The following is a 12,316-nucleotide window of genomic DNA, read 5'->3' as shown; positions in this document are numbered from 1 at the left end:
TATGTTTGCGGCAAAGATGCCTCAGTATTATTGATCCAGGATCTACGTATTCATATGTGTCATATCTATTTGCTCTATTCCTAGGTGTTTCTCGTGAGTCCTTGAGTACTCCTGTTTATGTGTCCACTCCTGTGGGCGATTTTGTTATTGTGCACTCGATCTACCGTCCTGTATTATTACATTTTGTGGTTATAAAACTAGAGGAGATCTCCTATTGCTTGAGATGACCAATTTTGAAATTATTCTGGGCATGGACTGGTTATCTCTATATCATGTTATTCTAAATTATCATGCCATGACTGTTACCTTGGCTATTCCAGCATTTCCTAAGCTGGAGTGGATGGGTTTGTCTGTTAGTTCATTTAATCGAGTTATTCTTTTATAAAGGCTCAACACATGGTTGAGAAGGGTTGTTTAGCCTATCTAGATTATGTTCGGGATACTACTGTAGAGACTCATGTTATTGATTCAGTGCCTGTAGTTTGGGAGTTCTCCGATGTATTTCCTTCAAATTTCCAGGTATGCCACCTGATCGTGATATTGATTTCTATATTGACTTGGCTCCAGATAGTCAGCCTATATCTATCCCACCGTATCGCATGGCTCCGAAAGAATTGAAAGAATAGCTTGGAGAGTTACTAGCCAAAGGGTTCATTAGACCGAGTGTATCGCCTTGGGGTGCACCGGTATTATTTGTGAAAAATAAGGATGGAACAATGCGGATATGTATTGATTATCGCTAATTGAACAAAGTCACTATTAAGAACAAGTACTCGTTGCTGCGTATTGATGATCTATTTGACCAGTTGTAGGGTGCTAGGGTATTTCTAAGATCGACTTGAGGTCGGGGTACCATTAGTTGAAGATTCGGGATTCGGATGTTCCGAAGACTGCTTTTCGGACTAGATGTGGTCATTATGAGTTTCTAGTGATGTCATTCAGTTTAACTAATGCCCCGACAACGTTTATGGATCTAATGAACCGGGTATTCAGGCCATATATTGATATGCTTGTCATTGTCTTCATTGATGACATTTTGATCTACTCGTACAGTATGGAGGAGCATGAGCAGCATATGAGAGTAGTGCTTCAGACGCTACGGGAACAAAAACTATATGTTAAGTTCTCTAAATGTGATCTCTGGCTTGAGTCTGTAGCATTTTTGGGGAATATTTTATCGAGTGAGGGCATTAAGGTTGATCCCAAAAAGATTGAGGCAGTTCAGAATTGGCATCGTCCCACTTCGGCGGCTGAGATCAGGAGTTTTCTAGGATTAGCAGGTTATTATCGTCGATTCGTGGAAGGTTTTTCATCTATTGCAGCACTTTTGACCAAATTAACACATAAGGGTGCTCCATTCCGATGATTATGAGGTGAGCTTTCAGAAGCTCAAGATAGCATTGACTATAGCACCAGTGTTAGTGTTGCCTTCCAGTTCAAGAATGTATACAATGTATTGTGACGCTCCACACATTGGCTTGGGTTGTGTATTGATGCAGGAAGGGTGAGTTATTGCATATGCTTAACGCCAGTTGAAGTCCCACGAGAAGAATTATCCAGTACATGATTTGGAGTTAGCTGCGATTGTTCACGCTCTTACGATTTGGAGGCATTATCTTTGTGGGGTGTCTTGTGAAGTTTACACGGATCATCACAGTTTGCAGCATTTGTTCAAGCAGAGGGACCTAAATTTGAGGCAGCGTAGATGACTGGAGTTACTGAAATATTATGATATTACTATCCTATATCATCCGGGCAAAGCAAATGTGGTTACAGACGCCTTGAGTAGAAAGACAGAGACTATGGGTAGTTTGGCTTTCATTTCAGCAGAAGAGAGGCCATTAGCTTTGGATATTCAGTCCTTGGCCAATAGACTCGTGCGACTGGATATTTCAAAGCCCAGCCGAGTTATTGCATGTGTTGTAGCTCAGTCTTCATTATTTGAACATATCAAGGCTTGACAGTATGATGATCCACACTTAATGGTTCTTCGAGAAATGATACTACGGGGTGGTGCCAAGGAAGTTACTATTGGCGCGGATGGTGTTCTGTGATTCCAGGATCGTCTATGTGTTCCTAATATGGATGGATTGAGGAAAAAGATCCTAGAGGAAGCACACAGTTCTCGGTATTCTATTCATCCAGGTGCTACGAAGATGTATCATGATTTGAGGCACATTATTGGTGGAGAAGAATGAAAAATGACATAGTTGAGTATGTACCTAGGTGTCTAAATTGTCAGCAAGTTAAATATGAGCACTAGAGGCCAGGTGGCCTACTTTAACAGATGACTATACCCGAGTGAAAATGGGAACGCATCACTATAGACTTTATAGTTGGGTTGCCGCGGACCTTGCGGAAGTTCGATGCAGTTTGGGTCATTGTTGACAGGTTGACCAAGTCGGCACATTTCATTCCGGTTGTGACTACGTATACTTCAGAGAAGTTGGCCCAGATTTATATTCAGGAGATAGTTCGGTTGCACGGTGTGCCAATTTCTATCATATCAGATAGAGGCCCTCATTATACTCCACAATTTTTTGGAGAGCAGTACAGAGTGAGTTGGGGACCCGTGTAGAGCTCAGCACAACCTTTTATCCGTAGACTGACGGACAGTCAGAGCGGACAATTCAGATTTTGGAGGATATGCTCAGGGCATGTGTGATTTATTTTGGAGGTCAGTGGGATCGTTTCTTGCCTTTGGCCAAGTTTGCTTATAGTAACAGTTACCAATCCAGCTTCGAGATGGCTCCATTTGAGGCTTTATATGGCCGGCGATGTCGTTCGCCCATCGGATGGTTTGAGCCTGGTGAGGCTAAGTTATATGAAACTGATTTGGTGAAGGATTCCTTGGAAAAGGTAAAGTTGATTCAGGAGCGACTTCGTACAGTGCAGTCCAGATAGAAGAGTTACGCAGATCAGAAAGCGCGTGATTTATCCTTTATGATGGGCGAAAAAGTTCTCTTAAAAGTTTTGCCGATGAAGGGAATCGTGAGATTCGGGAAGAAGGGCAAGTTGAGCCCAAGGTTGATGGGCCCATTTGAGGTGTTGAGACGAGTTGGGGAGGTTGATTATGAGCTTGAATTGCCTCCCAGTCTATCGGGAGTTCATTCGGTTTTCCGTGTATCTATGCTCTGGAAGTATCATGCCGACCTATCACATGTGTTAGACTTCAGCATAGTTCAGCTAGATAATAGCTTGGGTTATGAAGAGGAGCCAGTTGCCATTGTTGATAGACAGGTTCGCTAGTTGAGGTCCAAGAGGATTTCTGCAGTAAAAGTCTAGTGGAGGGCCAACCAGTCGAGGAAGCAACTTGGGAGGCCGAGGAAGACATGCAGAGCAGATATCCACACTTATTCAACACTCCAGGTACAATTCTAAACCCGTTCGAGGACGAACGTTTGTTTAAGAGGTGGAGAATGTAATGACCCAACCGGTCATTTTGACTTTTAGAACCCCGTTCCCTAAAATAAAACTTTCCGTATGTGCTTTTAATGATTTATGACTTGCGGGGATGGCTGGTTCGGGATTTGGAAGTGTTTGGGTTGAAATCGGAACACTTGATTACTTAAGTTGGCTTTAAAAGGCCAAATTTGACTTCGGTCAACATTTTGAGAAAACGATCCCGAAATAAAATTTTGACGATTCCTACAGCTCCATATGGTGATTTTGGATTTAGGAGCGTGTTCGGAATTTTATTTGGAAGTCCGTAGTTAAATTAGGCTTGAAATGACTAAAATAGGAATTTAAGTTTGGAAGTTTGACCGGGGAGTTGACCTTTTGATATCGGAGTCGGAATCCAGTTCCGAAATTTTTCATAGCTCTGTTATGTCATTTATGACTTGTGTGCAAGATTTGAGGTCAATCGGACTTGATTTGATAGGTTTCGACATCGAATGTAGAAGTTGGAAATTCTAAGTTTCATTAAGCTTGAATTCGAGGATGATTCATGGTTTTAGAATTTGTTTGGTGTGATTTGAGGGTTCGACTAAGTTTGTATGATATTTTGGGACTTGTTGGTATAATTGGTTGAGGTCCCGAGGGGCTCGGGTAAGTTTCGGATGACTAACATATCACTTTTGGCCTTTGAAACACTGCTGATAACTGTTGGTATTTTCTTCTGGTATCCTTTTACGCGATCGCGTAAGTTGGTCTGCGATCGCGTAGAGTAATTTAGGCAGAGGTGGATTTGTTTTACGCGATCGCATGAATGGGGTTGCGATCGCGTAGGGTTAATTTGGGCAGCTGGGAATTTGTTTATGCGATCGCGTGGGAACGTCCGCGATCGAGTAGGTTGGACAAACCTGTGCATCGTGATCGCGTGGCATTGTTTGTGATCGTGTAGGGGAAACTGGAGTGGAAGTTGGCCACGCGTTTGCTCTACGCGATCGCGTGAAGAGGGATGCGATCGCGTAGAGTTGGAACCTTGTGCACCGCGATCGCGTAGAGTTATTTTCTGGGCAGAAGAATTTGTGCTACGCGATCGCATGAGAAAGTTCGCGATCGCATAGAAGAAATTACTGGACAGAGAGTTTAAGTTATGAAAATGGGACATTTTTAACGATTTGGAGCTCGGATTTGGACGATATTTGGGAGATTTTCAGAGAAAATAATGGGGTAAGTGTTCTTAAATCAATATTGGTTAAATTACCCGAATCTATCATTGTTTTTATCATTTAATTGGTGAATTGAGTTGAAAATGTTTGAAAACCGTCTTTGATAGATTTGAGTTAATTTCGGATTTTTATTGAAAAATGTAGTATTTTCTTATGGAATTGATTCCTATAAATTTTAGTGATTGTATCGAATTATTCTTGGCTAGATTCGAGCTAGACGGAGTTGGATAATCGTGAAAAAGGCCTTCTATTGGATTAAATTGGAGCAAATTGAGGTAAGTCTCGTGGAGCGGGACGAACGCCTCTGGATCAAATTGAGCAAATTGGATTAAAAAGGCCTTCTCCTTTCTTGTGGAGCGGGACGAACGCCTCGGCAGGATAGATGCATCTATGGATCGTGCCGCACGTCCCTCGGCAGTGTACACGACACTCTGGATCGGATTGTAGGACCTCAGCAGAAATCGTACCTAATAATAATAATTACACGATACTTTGATGATTTATTGCAGCTTGTGAAGCTAATTGATAAATTTGAAATCTTTGGAATTTAAAGAATTATTATCCCTACTTGTTAAGGAAATATTATTATTCCTTTAAAATAAGACTAATTGATAAATTGAAAATTTATTGAAATTGAAGGAATTTAACTGATATATTGGGAATTGCTGCATTTGAAGGAATTTAATTATGTTTGTTGGTTAAATAGATTATTGTTAATTCTGTGAATCATGCTGATTTAGATATTCTAATTTTATTTCAAATATTATTATTGACCTATAGTGAGCGTCAAAGTCGGCCATCTCGTCTCTACCGCTTCAAAATTAAGCTTGATACTTACTGGGAACACATTGTTTACGTACTCATACTACACTTGCTGTACTTTTTATGCAGGACCTGAGGCAAGTACTAGTGGAGGACCTATCGTCTCACACCCACATTATCCAGGGGCGTAGCGGTGAGCTTGAGCTGTTCTGCGGCTGCAGTGTATCTTCTTGTATTTACATTCTGTCTATTATATTTCAGACAGTATTTGGAGTTTTGTATAATCTAATAGATGCTCATACACTTGTAACACCAGGTCTTGGCATACACATTAGTAGTATTGGGAGTTGATTATTTATCTTGGATTTAATTAATCGGTATCTTTTCTATTTTTATTAATATTGCTAGGAAAATGAACAGAATTACTTAGAAATGTTTTTAAAGAATGATTGATATACGTTTAATTTATTAGTTGGCTTGCCTAGCTATAATGTTGGGATCCATCACGACCTATAGGTGAAATTAGGTCTTGACAGAACAGGTTCATGGACAGGTTCCCTTGAGGTTTGAGAATCATTTCCTCTTTGTTCTATTCCCCCTGTCATGTTGCCCTGGGTGGAAGAACTTGTTCCATCACTTGTTCCTTCCTCTAGTGCAGCTTAAGTCTGGGCTGTCATTTCATTTGAGTTTCTTACCAGCCCAATTGCTTCATCAACATGTTCCTGCCTCTCAGAAAGAATGTTAGCTTCATCAAAAACCACATAAACACTTTCTTATACACACATAGTTCTTTTGTTATACACCTTATAAGCTTTCCTATGTGAAGAATATTCCAAGAATACTCCCTCATCACTTATGGGATCAAACTTACCTAGGGAGTCTTTACCATTATTGTGCACAAATCACTTGTATCCAAATGCCCTAAGATAGAATATGTTTGGTTTTCTCCCTTTAAGTAACTCATAGGGAGTCTTCTCTACAATAGGTCTAGTCATGCACATATTTATGATGTAGCATGCAGTATTTATAGCTTCTTCCCAGAAGCTATGAGGCAGTTTACTAGAAAGAAGCATAGTCCTAGCCATATCTTCAAGTGTCCTATTCTTTCTTTCAACTACTTCATTTTCTTGTGGAGTCCTAGTAGAAGAAAAATTATGATCTATGCCATGCTCATCACAAAATTCAGCAAATTTAGCATTTTCAAATTCAGTGCCATGATCAGACCTAATTGATGCAAGTTGATTACCTAGTTGTTTCTGAGTTTTTCTAACAAAAGAAGTGAACATGTCAAATGCTTCATCTTTAGATGTTAAAAACAATGTCCAAGTAAACCTAGAGTAATCATCAACAAGCACCATTACATATCTTTTACCACCTCTGCTTAATGTTCTCATTGGACCACAGAGATCCATATGGACCAGTTCCATCATCTTGGTGTTGCTTACCACTTTCTTGCATTTAAAAGAGGATCTTACCTGCTTCCCCCTTGCACAAGCCTCAAAATATTTGTCTTCCTTGAACTTGATGTTGGGCAACCCTATCACCAGGTCCTTGGAAACTAATTTGTTGAGTTGACTCAGACTTGCATGTCCATGTCTCTTGTGCCAAAGGATGGGATCATTGTACAACACACTTAAGCAAGTGAGTTCATTTTCTGAAAGTGTGGACAGATCTACAATATATATATATATATATTAATATTGTTAACTCTTTTTCCCTGTAAAACAATCTTGTCAGTGGTAAGATTAATCACAAAATATTTGGTAGAGATGAATGCTACCAAGTTACCTCTATCACACAATTGTGATTGTCTTATTAGACTGTATTTTAAGCCGTCTATCAAGTAGACATTCTCAATAGAGTGAGAATCAATCTTACCTACTTTTCCAACCCCAATGATCTCATATTTCTTCCCATTTCCAAATGAGACACTACCTCATTTGAGGTCCTCAAGTGAAAAGAATTGGTTCTTGCTTCCTGTCATGTGCTTTGAGAAGCCACTATCCATGTACCATATTTGGCTGCTCCTCTTCACTTGGGCCTGCAAAGGAAATCAGGGGTTAGTCTTAGGAACCCAAACTAGTTTGGGTCCCTTTCTATAGGCAAAAGGATGAATCAAATTCTTTTTATCCCAACTTGGTACCCTATTCTTCCCTTGAACAAATTCTTTGTTCTTTTGACTTGCCTTTTCTTTTGCAGTGCATCACTTTTATAGTGACATGTTTTACCACAGTGTGTGCAAATCTTGTTCTCAAGAAGTGTGAGGTACTTGCTTTTGGGGTCCCATTTAGGTGGCAGATTCCCAAAGCCAAGTCCTCTTATGTTGCTACTATGATGTTCCTGTAGCCATGAAAGTACATCGGAGGACCTGTTCCATTTATAAGTTCTGTCTAGTTCATGCTTGACTTTGCCTAGATCCTCTCTCAAAATTCTAACTTGCTCATCCTTCTTATACAACTCATCTTTTAGTTTACCTACATTTTCTTCTAGAGTGAGTTGTGTGCAATCAGTTGTCTTCTTACTTGTTCCTAATTTCAGTTTTAGGTTTTCAGATCTAAGTTCTAGGACATTTGATTCAAATGCATGAACCTGGTTCTTTAATCCAGTATTTTCACTTATAGTCTCATTAACCCTAAGTTCCAGGTTCTTACACTTTACATTCAAAATCATCCATTCCTTAGACAACTGTTCGTTTTCATTGTTTACATCCTTAGATTCATTAATGAAATCTAGAAGTATTTCAGATAGCCTTTCTTTAGACAAAAATTTATTCTTGTATTTGAGATGAATTACACTTACCTCAGATTCCACATCAGATTCTCCAATGGCCATAAGTGCTTGTTCATCTCCATCTTCATCATCTAAGCTTTCATTTGAGCTTTCTCCCCAAGCAGCAACCATAGCCTTTGTTGATCCTTTGTTCTTCATGGCCTGAACCTGTTCCTTCTTCCTGTTTCTTCGTTCAGCTCTTTCCTCCTTCCAATCAATTTCCAATTTAGGGCAGTTCTTGATGTGGTGATCAGTCTTACCATACTTGTAGCATCCCTCATTAGTTTGCCTTTCAGGAGCCTTTGGTTTGTTGTACCTTCCACTTCTTGAAGGACCATTTCCTCTCTTTAGGTACTTCTTGAAGTCCTTTGTGTTCATAGCCATTTCGCCATCTTATAGATCAGAACCTTCAGTGATTCTGAGTGCCAGGATCCTTTCCTTTTGGGGTACATCCATCTTCATGGTTTGCCTTCTAAGTCTATAAGCAATGAGATTTACAATTAGCTCATCCAACTTAAGAGTGGCAATGTTCTTTGATTCCTGAATTGTAGTGATTTTGCTCTCCCAAGTAACTGGCAGAACCCTTGTCAAAATCTTCTCAACTCTGTCTTCTTCAAAAATAATCCTTCCAAGAGACTTAAGTTCATTTGTTAGTGTGGTGAACCGTGTATACATCTCTTGGATGGTTTCCCCTTCCTTCATGGTGAAATTCTCATATTGAGAATATAGTAGTGTTCCTCTGGACCTCTTCATTTGAGGTGTTACTTCATGGGCCACTTACAAAGTGTCCTAGATTTCCTTAGCAGTGGTACAACTTTGGATTCTACTGTACTCATTTGGACCGAATGCACAAACAAGCCATTTCTTGGCTTTAGCATTCTTCTCCCATTTCCTCAAGTCGTCATCAGTACAGTCAACTCTTGTCTTTGCCACCTCTGATCTTTCGGCATTTATCTTTATGGTAGATAGTGGGCCATCTGTGACAATATCCCATAGCTCATAGTCTTCTCCTATGATGTGATCTCTCGTCCTGTTTTTCCACCAAGAGTAATGATGGCTGTTGAAAAGTGGTGGTCTAGCAGTGGATTGCGCTTCCCAGTTTTCAAGTGGTGCACTCATCTTGATCTTCTCCTAAGGTGTTAGCCTCTTCAAGGATAACCTGCTTTCATACCAATTGATGTTTTTAACTTCAATACCACACGAGAGGGGGTGATTTGTATGGTACCCAATTTTTGCCTAAACTGATTATAGAAGAATCTATGTGTTCCTTAACCTACTATTATTGAAACAGTAAATGTGGAAAGTAAAGAATACAAGTATTTTACGTGAAAAACACCTGGCTCAAAAGGTGAAAAAACCACGACCTACTTCCCGTTGTGGCAAACAACCTCTAACTGTTCGACAACTTCAAGTTAACTCTAACTTGAATACTGTGAGTACCTATTACAATTGCCTCTAGATAAAGCTGAAAGGTACAATATGAAAACACCTACTACAATTGAACTAGAATAAATGACAGACACTTGGAGCTGGTTCTTCTATCTGGTTCATGTAGCTTCAGGTTTGCACACTTGAATCACACACGAATTGTTTGCAAAATGCCTTGCTATTTTGCTCTCAATTCACATTTAACTTCTGCTTTTGTGCATACCTGTAGAATGAGAACATCCTGCGATTTATAGAGTTAGTAGAGTAGAAAATAACTAGAGTTCTAATGCTACTCTTCCTTGGTGGAAGAGTTCTAGATGATCTCAACTTTTAACTCCTCCTTTATCTTGGATAGTATTCTCTTTGATTAAGGAGTCCTTCTCCTTATTAATTATGCAACCTTTTCAATCAGGAGATATCAATTATACCAAGTTAAGCTTATCTCCTTCACGTGCATCCACATGCTCAAATCTGCCCATTTCTATGTACACAAGAGTTGGACATGGTTCATGCCTGAGCTTCCTTTGTCAATTTTTAAAACTAACCTTCAATTGGGCCAACATTAGTTATAACTAATTTTCAAAGTCATGCTTTTGCAACACTGTCATTTATTGCGGAGATTTGCATTTTCCTTTATGTTGGTATGGATGCTTTAGATATTGAGAAATGGAGATTCATCAAAAACAGGTACGATCTCATATCCATTTTTCTTTTATTCCTAAAAGTAAGACATGCATGTGAGGGATTTCTATTTATTTGGGAATTTTAATTTATATTAATTCTTGTTTTGCGGATTCTTCATTCCATAGTCCTGGAAAATCTGTTGGAGTGAGTGTCGCACTACTTGGCCTGGTTCTCGTTGGAAGGGCGTGCTTTGTGTTCCCGTTGTCTTTGTTATGCAATTGCTTGAAGCGATCTAAACATGACAAGATTGGCTTCAAACAGCAAGCTATATCTCAACTTTCGCCTCGTTTCGTGCTGCTGTATTGCTGAATCTTAGTATTGGAAACCTAATAATTGTATGAATTTACAGGTTATAATATGGTGGGCTCAGGGCTGGTTTAATGCGAGGATATGTCTGTCTCTATGGCATTGGCATATAATCAGGTGTATATATGAACTTATCAGCTTTTCTTCTAAATCTTATTAGCTATTTAAAGCTTTTTACCCCTTTCTAGGGAATGTTTCGAGAAAAGTGTTTTTTGGTATTTTAAAAGTGATGTTGATTTATTGAGGCATAATTTCTGGTGTGCAGTTTACTAGGTTTGGCCGCACTCAACAACCAGAAAATACAGTTACTATAAGTACATCATACTAGTTATCATATACTCCCTCCGTTCAAATTTATGTGAACTTGTTTGACTGAGCACGAAGTTTAAGAAAAAATAAAAACTTTTGAAATTTGTGGTCCTAAACAATTCAAAAAGGGGCCCAGAGTATTTGTGTGGTTATAAAAGCTTCTCATTAAGGATAAAATTGTAAGTTTAAGCAAAATTATTTTCAAATTTAGAAAGAAGTCATTCTTTTTGGAACAGACCAAAAAGAAAATAGATTCACATAAACTGGAACGGAGGTAGCAGTAAACAAACTCTCTAAAATGCTCCATATTTGTATTCATTCATTGGAAGGCAAAATGTCCTCAAGTCTGCATTATTTGTTTTATAACTATAACAACAACTACGTCTCAGTCTCAAATAATTTAGGATCAGCTATATGAATTATCACCAACCATGTTATTCCTAAAACTTATCTCAGGCCAATATTATACAAGATAAGAATAAAAATTAAAATTAAAAGTTCTAGAAGTTCTTTGTTATATTGACACTTAATTTTTATTTAGCTAAATCTAATTTTTTTGAACCCTTTGAGGTGTTTGGATTGGTAACAAAGCCTCTTGTAAGGTTCTTGTTGCCTTCATCACAAGGTTTCAGCAGCATGATTTCTTCTAAACAGTCGTTCGTATGCCCACTTCTCACCAACAAACAAGAACCTGAAGCTGAGATGGGAAATATTGATTTTCGTCGACCAGCCAGTTTGAGCATGCTACTGAAGAAACCTTCTCACACCATTCATTATTATTGGAGAAAGTTTGATGATGCTTTTATGCGGCCCTTATTCGGAGGCAGGGGATTTGTGGCAAATGCGCCGGAGTTATCTAAAGGCGGATGTGATCAATATTGACAGTTTAAAAGCAGCAGAGTTTCTTGAATTGCTGGTATATATGATGTCAAGTACCTTACTAACTTCAGTGTCCAGATTGTTTACCCTAAAAATTGACTATTAATTAAACTTATATTGAGGTATTAAGGATATGTGATTTAAGCCAGCACCAATTTATAAATAAGGAATTAAATAAATGACTTGAATAATAAAATAAATCAAACCGGTCTGAAATGATGCCTCGACCTCGATTCGAGATAGTCTCGAGGTTCGTGAACAAGAATAATATTGGTTAGAACAAACAACGATAAAACAGTGATGAACAAAGAGAACAATGTATATGTATATTCTTATTCGTGAGTCATCTCCTTACAAAGGAATGTGGTCCCTCTTTTTATAGTAGAGGAATCCTAAATAAGGTACAATTCTAATAACGGAAACAAATACCATGATTGGCGTCAATAACCGCTTGATTCGATATGTTCTGGGATTTTCGTCGAGATCTTCGGTCGGTTGCTAATATCTTTCCATTCTGTTGTTATGCCTTACTCGAAGTCGGTCATGCTCGGTCTCGATCTTTA

General features: G+C 38.9%; 1 protein-coding gene and 1 pseudogene across 1 annotated transcript in view; both read left to right on the top strand.

Annotated features, from left to right (window-relative positions):
• The window catches only part of LOC142171457 (sodium/hydrogen exchanger 1-like), a 41,790-nt pseudogene extending 30,034 nt beyond the window's left edge, over positions 1-11,756 (top strand).
• Positions 1-12,316, top strand: part of LOC107779045 (sodium/hydrogen exchanger 1) — a 175,000-nt gene that overhangs the window by 31,005 nt on the left and 131,679 nt on the right. The window lies entirely within an intron of this gene.

The sequence above is a fragment of the Nicotiana tabacum genome, chromosome 17 (genome assembly GCF_000715075.1).
Source record: "Nicotiana tabacum cultivar K326 chromosome 17, ASM71507v2, whole genome shotgun sequence".
In the NCBI taxonomy this organism is placed as follows: Eukaryota; Viridiplantae; Streptophyta; class Magnoliopsida; order Solanales; family Solanaceae; genus Nicotiana; species Nicotiana tabacum.
The sequence above is the reverse complement of the archived record's forward strand: the minus strand, read 5'-3'. Positions and strand labels throughout refer to the sequence as shown.